The sequence below is a fragment of the Pseudochaenichthys georgianus genome, chromosome 18, assembly GCF_902827115.2.
Source record: "Pseudochaenichthys georgianus chromosome 18, fPseGeo1.2, whole genome shotgun sequence".
Classification (NCBI taxonomy): Eukaryota; Metazoa; Chordata; class Actinopteri; order Perciformes; family Channichthyidae; genus Pseudochaenichthys; species Pseudochaenichthys georgianus.
In genome coordinates this window covers 10,496,772-10,508,753 of record NC_047520.1, presented here as the reverse complement: position 1 = coordinate 10,508,753, position 11,982 = coordinate 10,496,772, and positions in this window count along the sequence as shown.

Sequence of the window (11,982 nt, the reverse complement as noted above, 5' to 3'; positions counted from 1 at the left end):
AAGGGGTAAATTAATAATCTTTTCTCTCAAAGCAAGGTTACATCTGTGAGTTGGATGTAGAAGTGTCAGTATCAATATAGATGTTTTTATTTTAAAGTAAATTCAGATGGAACATAGTAAAAACATGTAAATTCTAATGTCCGCCTAAAAAAAACCCATTACTTATAGTGAAAACCACCCTTGAATGATGAGTTAGTAGACTAAAAGCTTTATGAATCCAAACTATAACATATAATAAGTACCCTGTATCAAGATTGATGCAAAACAAGTGAAATTTGAGCTTTTTAGAGAGGTTTAGAAAAATAAAGTCCAGGCGGACTGACCTCTGGGTAATTTGTGAACCAAATCAGTTCCATTTGAACCTTTTCACTGTAAAAATCATTTTATTACTTTGAATTATCACTATAGGTATTCATTCCATCCAAATACAACTGTTGTGAAAAAAAAAAAATAATAAAATAAAATAAAACATACTCTGTTATCCTCTTAGGCCCCACGGATTTGCAGGAAGCAACGGCTAAGGAACCTTAATATTTAATAAACTATGAATATTTTATATCCATATAATGGGAAAAAACTAATTTAACTGATCTTTTTCATTTTTTTTTCCAAAAAAACACACAATGCTGTGTTAGCCTCGAGCAAAAAATGCTAACCTATTACTGAACCGAAAAGCACTCCTAGCTCCCTTATTACTTATCCTAGCTGCACATCCAACACATTGTTTATGACCGTAAAGACACAGAATCTAACGGTGCCCACCACAACACTGAAAGATACAAACTCGTGAGGTTATCAACACAAATGTACATCAAAACAAGTGGCGCTAGGTACTAACATGCGCTAGGCTAACAATGACTTACCTTCCTCTTTGTCTGGTCTAAACTGGTCTTCAATGGCATTAAAACGATAAAAACGATGATGTAGTTAATCCATAGGTTAATATCCAATGGGGCTGTGTCCCCTTTGAAATGTTCTGATAATCTATAAGCAATAAAACTGCAATTCCGTTATCTGCTGTCCGCTCTGTGCTCCGTGCGCTCTGGGTCCTGCAATTCCTGCTTCCTTCCGTAGTAAACAATAAGTAAAGTCTGCTGCGTAATGTACTTACACTGGCTGGCATTCTTTATACTTTACGCAGGACCATATCTCTGGAACCCATTGGTCGATTTGGGTGATTTACACCTTTTTCTTAATCATTACATCCAATAGAATCGATGGGCAGGGATCCACGTAAACATTACCATTGCGGATGTAATAGAGAAGCAAACGAAGCATATCTGAAAGTACAAGCCTGGACGGCAAAACTTTATACCCAGTATATTGCCATAAATATGATGATGGATTATCAGTAAGAATTTCTACGTGACACAAAGACATTGGATTAACCTTGAGCGGCGTTTTTATTCCGTTGAACACAACTTTTGATCACAAATCAAAAAAGGTAAGACGTAATTATTGTAATATTTTTGGAACCGGATGTTGTTTACTTTCTCTTTTCTGGCTGATAGCTCCAGGAATTCTGGGTTGTACAGTGATGACATTACATGTGTGGAATCTGTGGAGTATCAGCTTTAATCGGATATCTTGTTTGTGCAGTTACGATAAGTAATAAGGGCATTTCTACCGTGAGTGCTGTGCAAAAGTCCGTTAGCATTAGTTAGCATTTTTTCGCTCCATGCTAATTCAAAGGCTTGGTATTACTCTTGTGTTTCTTTTAGCTAAAAATGGTTCACATTGTCAGTTAGCTGAGTTTCTTACCGTTAAAAGGGTATGGAACATTAATAGTTTCATAAATGTTAAGAAACCCTGAGACATAGTCTCGTAAAAAAAACGGTGGGAGGGGTCCACTGGTGTTACAGTTATCTGAGAGAACCCAAACGCAGGACACGGCAGTGTGTTACAAAGGTTTTATTTGGAGGAGATAATCCGGCTGGAGAGTATCCACTGGAGCGTAATCCACTGAAGAGTATCCTCCGGAGTTTTAATCCACTGGAACGTAATCCACTGAAGCGTAATCCTGGAGCACAAGAAGAACAGGTAAGAATATATTCAGGTGTAGCGAAAATAGTCACTATACTTTAAGAAGGCTGAGAAGGCTAAGAGTTTTACCACTGGGGTTTAACAACGATCTGGTGCTGACAGGTTGTGGAGCCTCCGCTGATATACCATCCGTAATGGCTGATGGGAATCAGGTGTGTCGCAGAGGAGAGTGCTCAACTGTTTGCAGCTGGTGGAGATTTGAGCCGGGAGCCAGGAGTGACAGGCACCACGCCCACACAGACAGGGAAAGGGAAAACACACACACAAGGAAGGTGGCTGGAGAATGCAACCACCACAGTACCCCCCCCTTAAGGGACGCCTCCAGGCGGTCTACCAGGTCTACCAGGTCTTCCAGGGTTATCCCGGTGGAAGTCCCGTATCAGAGATGCGCCCACGATGTCTCGCCGGGGAACCCAACACCGCTCCTCTAGACCATAGCCCTCCCAATCCACCAGATATTGGAATCCCCTTCCACGGCGACGAACGTCCAACAATCGCCTGACGGTGTAGGTTGGATGATTATTGATGATGCGGGGGGGTGGGGGAACACTCACTGGAGGAGACAAAGGACTGCTGGCAACAGGTTTCAACAGAGATACATGAAATGTTGGATGAACCTTCATGTGTGAGGGAAGTTTGAGTTTGACTGCAGATGGATTAATAATGGAGTCGATGATGAAGGGGCCGACATACCGTGGGGTAAGTTTCTTTGACTCTGTCTTGAGTGGAAGATCTTTGGACGAAAGCCAAACACTCTGACCTGGTAAGTAGTTGGGGGCCTGGGTCCTGTGGCGGTCTGCGATGAGGCGGTTGCGGGCAGCGGAGCGGAGCAGGGCTGCTCGGGTGTCCCTCCACACCTTACGACAGCGACGAAGGTGGGCCTGAACGGAGGGAACAGCAACTTCCTCTTCCTGGGCTGGAAACAGAGGTGGTTGGAAACCCATGGCACAATGAAAAGGTGAAATACCTGTGGCTGCACTTGGCAGGGAGTTGTGGGCATACTCGATCCATGGCAGATGTGGGACCCATGACGAAGGGTTCTTGAAAGCCACACAACGAAGGGCCGACCCCAGATCCTGGTTGGCCCGTTCTGTTTGCCCGTTCGTCTGAGGATGATAGCCAGATGACAGGCTCACCGATGCTCCCAGAGCCTGACAGAAGGCCTTCCAAATGTGGGAAATGAACTGGGGGCCCCGGTCAGAGACGATGTCAGTGGGGATCCCATGAAGTCGAACTACATGGTTGACTAGAAGATCTGCAGTCTCTCGGGCAGTGGGAAGTTTGGAAAGAGCCACAAAGTGTACCATCTTTGAGAATCTGTCCACAATAGTTAGGATGATGGTATTTCCTTGTGAAAGTGGACGTCCAGTAACAAAATCCAATGCCACATGCGACCAAGGGCGACTAGGTACTGGCAGTGGGCGAAGCAGGCCAGCGGGAGGCTGGTGGGAGGACTTGGCGCGGGCACACACTGTACAGGCAGCAACAAAGGCCCTGGTGTCTTGAGCCATGGAAGGCCACCAGAAGCGTTGTTTGAGAATGAACAGTGTGCGATGGACACCAGGATGACATGAGAAACGAGAGGTGTGTGCCCACTGCAGGGCCTTGGAGCGAACAGGGGTAGGCACAAAAAGACAATTAGCTGGGCAGTTACCTGGGCTAGGCTGCGCTCGCTGGGCCTCCCTGACCAATGACTCAATCTCCAAGGTAACAGCCCCCACCACGCAGGAGGCAGGCAGGATAGTGTCTGGACTGGCAGCTGGTCCATCGGAAGCGAACTGGCGAGAGAGGGCGTCAGGCTTGAGGTTCCGTGACCCTGGACGGTAGGTGAGGGTGAATGAGAAGCGGCCGAAATACAGGGCCCATCGAGCCTGACGGGAGTTAAGGCGCTTGGAAGATTGGATGTACGCCAGGTTCTTGTGGTCCGTCCATACAATAAAAGGGAGTTCAGCTCCCTCCAGCCAGTGCCTCCACTCCTCTAGGGCAAGTTTGACAGCCAGCAGCTCTCTGTTACCCACGTCATAATTCTTCTCAGCTGGGGTGAGGCGGCGAGAGAAAAATGCACAAGGATGCAATTTTTGGTCTCGTTCCGAGCGCTGGGAAATAACTGCTCCTACCCCGGTGTTGGAGGCATCGACCTCCACAACAAACTGGCGAGAGGAATCAGGGTGGATGAGCACAGGGGCAGTGGTGAAGAGTCTCTTTAGCTCTGAAAAGGCTGCATCGCACTCTGGGGTCCAGGAAAAGCCAGTTGTGGGGGAAGTGAGTCTGGTTAAAGGACCCGCCACTCTGCTGTAGTCCCTGATGAAGCGCCGATAGAAATTGGCGAAACCAAGAAACTGTTGAAGCAGTTTGACTGAGGTTGGTTTGGGCCACCCCACCACCGCTTGGATCTTCTCAGGGTCGGACCTAAGCTTTCCTTCCTCAACGATGTGAGAGAAACTTCCTGCTCAGCAATGTTGATGGAAGAAATGGAGGCTGGAGTCCGCTTTATATCAAACACTGAGTTTAATGAGAGCCAACGGCCGTGAGTGAGCTCAAAGCGTTTACACAACATGCTATGAGAAAACCCTCCAACTCACTGAAGCATTACACAGAAAACACAGACGATCTACCGGAGAATCCGGGAGGGGCCTCTATTTCGCGCGTCTTCTGATCGATAATCACAAAAACATGGATTCAGAGACAAAGACAGTCTGTTAAAGTCCTCTGGCAGTTAGTCACAGTCCCCAGGAAAGCGGAACCTTTAACCCTTTAACCTATAACCTTTAAACCCCTGCTCTAAGTTATGGCAGACCTATGTGAAACACAAAATGCTTTTTGGTACAAACACTTAAACAAAATATTTCCCTCACAGATCCACGCTTTTATCAATTCATTGATAACCAATTAACATTAGTCTAAGAATATTTTCAGTCACTACTTGAATCAAATAAAACGTCCTCAGAGTTGGGTGGATTCCTCATTACATTAATTACATCAAAAACAGAATAAGATTGGAACAGCCAATCACAATGGTTGATACAGACAACCATAATAGAAAAATCATCTTTCTTCAGTGTTTGATTTCTTTTGTCAAAAAGCACAATAATAATACATATGCAATACAAAAATATAATAGTAAAATATATGTTTCAAAAAACAAGATCTTTTATCATTTATCCCTCAGTTAATCTCATTCATCAAACACAAATTCAAATTCAGTTTACATCTTTAAAGATTTACTTCAAGGCAATTCATAATTAAAACACAATTAGAATGTAGGATTATAAGAAATCCAATTGAGGTATAAATCAGAATCATAAGGGATCCAGTTAAGATTCCCAGTTAAGGTATACATTCACAGTGATGAATCGATCAATCTGTAATCTGTAAAGGTACAGTGTCCTCAATCTTTAGCATTACTTTTTGTTTACTTCAATACACTTATTCAAGAGTAAGGCACTTTACTACATACATTTTATTCAAATACATTTGTTTAACATCTGAAAAGGAAAAGTTAGGCATTTTATTTCAACAACCTGAGGAAAGAAAAGTCAAAATATCTATTCGTTTGAAACCGTCAGGCAGGTAATTGTAATTGTAGCTAACTAAACCAGCTTTCGTGAAAGGAATTGGGCTAAACATGGGAGAATGCATAGATTCTGGCATATTTTGGCACAGCAAACAGTTGCTAATATTGTGTTCATGTGCGTAGTCTAACATTAAACTTGCTGCAGAATTAGTTTTAGTTTGTTTAAAAGGAGTGATTAAGGCCTTTTTGAAAAATCTACATCACCTGCTGAGTATTTAAGTGGAGTGGATAGAACATTTGTTTTTCTATCTAAATGTAGCATGCAGTAGCACCTGGATTGGGAACCTGGTAATCTGGTTTCCTCGTTGTACATTTTACCTGGTAATGATTAAGGATAGTAACATTGTCTGTTATAATATTAGAAATATCTTATTGTTCAATACATTATCAATCTGAAAATATCAATTAATTTATTTTGTTTAGTGTGAAAATGTAATCTGATCTGACAATTAATTTATTTGTTTAGTGTAAAAGTGTAATCTGATCTGACAAAATATATTTGTTTAGTGTGAAAGTGTAATCTGATCTGACAAAATATATTTGTTTAGTGTGAAAGTGTAATCTGATCTGACAAAATATATTTGTCACCACTATGTAACACATATCTGTTCATCGGAAATATAAAAACAATCATTAATTGTACATCTGTAATCATCTGGTCATTCAATTCAAATGTTATCTTTGTACAAGAGCTCGAAGAACATGTCCTCCTGACTCGTTCTCCTCCTCTCTTTATGACACAGAATGTCTGGTGTGTGAAGGCATCCTGATACTGTAGATTAGCACTGAGGTGCTGATTGGCTCAAAACTCTTCTTCACCAAAGCACCATATTTCAAACCCCCCAATTGCTCTGCTTTTTGTGGCTCATTCAGTGAGCACTTTATGATCTCCCAGTGAACCAGAGGCTCATCTGCCTGCATTCCTTCTGCTATCTGCTTGAGAGCAGAGCCTATTCCAAGTGGCACATCCAGATGCCACCCCCGTGATGGGAGAGGTTAGGAAGAAATCTGCCCTTCCAAGAACCATGGAGCCTCTGAAGCCATCGCTCGTCCTGCAGAGTTGTCTGTTTGGCCCCCCCCCCGAGCAGAAAGATGAAGAAGCATCCCATCCCATCAGAAAGTTGAAGATTAGAATCCTCTCATCTCAAAAGACCTCGTGCCTCCTTGCCCGTGGCTGGGGGTGCTCTCTGCAGCCAGAGGGTGTGACCCTCTCTCTCTGACCCTTGACCTTCAGAGCTGTCCTAGTGATTGGGTTAACACTTGATAGGGATGTTTTCCTGAGTGCAGACAACTCAAAGTAATGGATTAGCACATTATCATTCAATTACAAAAATACGATAGGCCCCTCAGAATTATTTGGGAGCCTTCCTGACACATGCACATGCATACATGTAAGGTTTGTGTTAGTCATTTAACATGCAAGAATCATATACTCATCAGTCCAAAGCAGAGAAATGTTATTTTAAGTTAAATGTGAGCTAGTCCCTGTGGATATAACCCGTTCTCAATTATTCTAAATATTATATTAATTCACCATTTACCGTTTGATAAAAGATTAGTTTATCAGAAGTACATTTCCTCTTCCATAAAACATAGGTTTGAGAAATGAATGTTTCAATATGAGATCAATTACTCAAATATAATTGACTCTCCCCTCCCTTTTCTTACATATGTCACATAATGTAATAACAACATAGGAGTCTATTTAACCATGGTATCGTCTATAAGCTATTAAGCGAGAAAACTCAGTATCAGCACACAACTTGCAAATAACTCTTCTCTCTTTCCTATCCCTCTCTTATCCTCATCTCTCTATTCTCTCCTCCACATCTCTCTCTATTCTCTCTTTCTATTCTCTCTTTCTATTCTCTCCTCCACAGCTCTCTCTATTGTCTCTTACTTCAGTTAGATATGAAATAAAACATACGAGTCCATGTAAGCATGGTAGAGGTCATAATCCATCACTCGAGAAAACTCAGTATCAGCTGTGCGCAACTAACAAAAACAATTGTGAGAACCATATATTATGCAGGAAATGCACACCTTTGTTGAAAAAAAAACAAAAACAAAAAAACAAAGCATCTCTGATTTGGGAGTAAAAGCTTCATCCCCCTTAACATCTGAGTCACCACTGAAGGAGCATGAATGACAGTGGGCGTCTGAGGGTGTCTTTACTGAGAAATGTCAAACAAATTCAAAACCTTACATTTGAAAACAGGTTTGCATTCCTCCACTTAAGGTGACGTTATCATTGGAAACAATAAGAACAAACTATTTTGATATAGAATCTATAAATTGAATCTTTAGAGCAGAACAGAATGGTTGTATTTTTAGCCTAAGCTCCGTGCAGCCTCATGGTCTATATAATGTGAATATATGTAGTAGACAGTAACAGGCCCCTGACAACAGGCCTATACTAAAAATGGTAGGGGCTTTTCACAGCTTGCCAACCTGCAGGCATCCTCTGCATAGCAGTATGGATAGCCTTAAAAAACAAACAAACCCACTCTGTGGTAACGAGAATCATATTTCTGACCCCTGTGCCCAAGTGAAGCCGTTTGACTCATCTGACTGACCCAAGGGTTTGGAGCTGGTGTGACAGGGAGGCTTCCAAGTGTTCAGAGCAGACGTCAAGCTTTCAGTTCATGGCTCGGTGGGGGGAGCAGACCCATGTGAGACAGTATCAACGGCTGTAAAGTTCAGTTTGAGGAATGTCATTCCCTCTGGGAGCAGGAAATGGTGTCCATTCTCGGACCAGACCATTAATGTCATGTAGCGCAGCCATAGCATCTCTGTGACTGCACTCAGCCGGTCTGTAGTAGGGCAGAGCTGGGTGACTTTTAGTGAAGCCGTCCGAAGCCATAGACAACAAACGGAACACAGGATCATCAATGTCTCTCTTTACCAGTGGCTCAATCATAAAAGAAATTAGTGGGGAAATGTGGAACACTAATCCATCATGTGAAATGTTGAGTTAATTTAAATAATTACTTATGGGATGAAATTATCATTAATATTAGAAACTAAAGTCAGTTAAAATAGGACTTGCACGGATCAGAATCTAATCAATACACCATTTTCCCAGCTCTGTAATGAAATGGATGACAAGCAGGTATGCAAACTTGTCACCTTTTGAATCCAAACTAGGTCGTTTGTGTGATTCATGTAGATCTGCAATACAAATATTATTTGGGGCATGGGCAAGGTTGCCAACTCTGGGTACCTGGCTGGATTGAGATTTCGATATCATGGGTTTAATTACACACATGCGCACGAAATGACTGCTATCGTGTCAGTAGCGGGACCTTAGCATATATGTAGGATATGTATATAATATATATATAAATGCACAATATTGGACACAGACTATAAAAGGGCACCCAGTTTCATTCACTAATGAAAGTCAAACACATGTTTGTTTCCACTGTTTTATTGTGTGCCTGTCATGATAAGCAATTAATTGACTTATCAGCTCCTGAGTATTTTTTTTTTGGGTAATCTATGGTAGGGCTAACTCATACAGTGGTGGGGCTCAAATCAGTATTTGAAATGTAATTACATATTGATTGATTGATTGAAAAGTTTATTAACAGCTTGTATATTGGGTACAGTACAGCTCAAAAAATACAATTGTCAAGGGGATGCAGACCAGAGAAAGACTTTCGTCTTGTTTACATCAGGGTCCCCCATTTCCAATTCATCATGTCATTTAAGACATATAAGACATATTTGACATACAGATGGCTATATCGCCCCCTTGACGGTGAAATGCCACGCATGAGGTTTGGATTATTTCCCTGTCTCAATCCAAATGGAACTGTATGAAATAAAAAGGCACATTTGTGTGACAAAATTGACATGCTGAAAACCCAACCCCGCAGCGGCGCTGTCTGGGGGGATTTTTTTGAAATACTAACATAAAATACACATTCTCTCTTGAGATGAAAAATAAATCCATCTACAGTATTACTACACGACATATTTAAATGAAGCTGAACCTGCTGCTCCTCACAGAGGAAAAAGGCTGTGTGAATTACTTTACATTTGTAGATGGGTGGATATCCCCCACTGTCCTGTGTGTGAAAAATGGAAGACAGCCCACACCTATCAATCATCAAACCGTGGGGTCCTATTTCATTTTCAGCATGAAGCGAACTGAAAAACCTTTCCGGCTAACGTTAGCTTTAGTACTCTTGTTCTTGAGTAGAAGTACCAGAGTGTAGGAATACTACGTTACAGCAAGAGTACTGCATTAAAATGTTACTCAAGTAAAAGTAGAAAAGTATTCTCATCAAAATATAGTGGAAATAGCGACAGTAAAGGTAGTCGTTGTGCAGATTGGTCCATTTCAGAATAATATATGATGTGTTTTATAATGATTGATCTGGTAGACCTGCAGCTAGTCTGAAGTACTTTGTAGACTGCAGGGTAGCTGGTGGATTCACTCCAGGTGGAACTAAAGTCTGATTTAACACTTGATTAGATTTCACATCATTCATCCAGATCCGTAAAGTAACTGAAGGTATGAAATACATGTAGCGGAGTAGAAATACACCATGTACCTCTGAACTGTAGAAGTAGAAGAATAAAGTGGCAAAACATTTAAATCAAATAAAGTACAAGTATCTCAAAATAGTGCTCAAGTATAGTCCCTGTTGAGTTTATGAACTTAGTTACACCAGTGGCTATACAGATAGAAAGACTAAGCCTTACACAGAGGCATGAAAACACATCTATGAAAAATGCTCAACAATGCTGCCAGAACCACAAACTGACTGCTACAATTAAAATGAATGCCTCTATCCATCTCCATCAGATGTATATAGCACCTTTCAACGCAAGGCAATTGAAAGTGCCTTACAAAAAATGAAAGACATTAAGCATTAAAAGAAAAGTTAATAAAATAAGCATTAAAAGGACAAATACATGGATAAAAGTTACAGTGCAATTTAAAATATGAATAGTTCAATTTAACATTAAAAAGGAGAAGTTACATGGATAAAAGTTACAGTGCGGTCTAAAATATGACTAGTTCAATTAAAAGCATAATAACTGAACGCTGCTTCTCCATGTTTGGTTCTGACTCTGGGGACAGAAAGCTGACCAGTCCCTGAAGACCTGAGAGATCTGGATGGATCATCATTTAGCAGGAGGTCAGAAATGTATTTTGGGCCTAAACCATTCAGTGCTTTATAAACCAGCAGCAGTATTTTGAAATCTATTCTTTGACACACAGGAAGCCAGTGTAAAGACTTCAGAACAGGAGTGATGTGATCCACTTTCTTAGTGTTAGTGAGGACTCGAGCAGCGGCGTTCTGAATCAGCTGCAGCTTTCTAATAGATGTTTTAGTGAGACCTGCAAAGACACCATTACAGTAGTCCAGTCTACTGAAGATAAAGGCATGGACAAGTTTTTCCAGATCCTGCTGTGACATTAGTCTTTTAATCCTAGATATGTTCTTTAGGTGATAGTAGGCTGATTTAGTAACTGTAAATCACTTACGTGTGTGTGTGTGTGTGTGTGTGTGTGTGTGTGTGTGTGTGTGTGTGTGTGTGTGTGTGTGTGTGTGTGTGTGTGTGTGTGTGTGTGTGTGTGTGTGTGTGTGTGTGTGTGTGTGTGTGTGTGTGTGTGTGTGTGTGTGTGTGTGTGTGTTTGTTTGGTTGGGGGTAGCCAGATGTTCCTCTTTGTGCCTTTAGGCCATAAAACCCCCAATGGTCGCTCTGTGGTCTTGCTCAGATTCTCTGCCCCTCCAAAGGTCACGCCTGTGATTGACCTCGGGTGCAGGATTTTAGGAGCAGAGGAAAGGGGAGATTCCGTCCAAAATGCAAACCTCTCCATGACTTGTCTTTAAAACGTTCTTTAAGTCCTGTATTAAGTCTTCTGTTATGTAGCGGAAAATCCCATTTAAAAATGAAGAGCAAAATAGTTTAGTTTACTTCTCTGTCTGTTCGGATTTGGAAATGTTTATGATTTATTTTGTGTGCTCGTGAACGAGAGAAGGAGAAAAAAACATCTACCTTTGAACTGCAATTACTTATCTTAAAAATTGCAACATTATACTCCTTTAAAAATTGCTCAATTCATCTAAACACATTTATTACGTGCACAATAAAACCTCAACAAGTATATTGATCCTGGCTTAACCAGCGACCTTTACTCTATTGTTCATAAGCTCAGTATTTGACAACTATTAGGATTGTAGTAATGTCTGTATAGACCAATTGTACTAGAAATAATTTGAAACAGTTTAATAAAGAATGTTAAACTATATTTAAACTGTAATTGAACTTCAACGTATATCAATTATCTGATTCCAGTGGCCAGTTGGAAACAGACAATCAACAAGGTTTTCATTTTGCAGCAA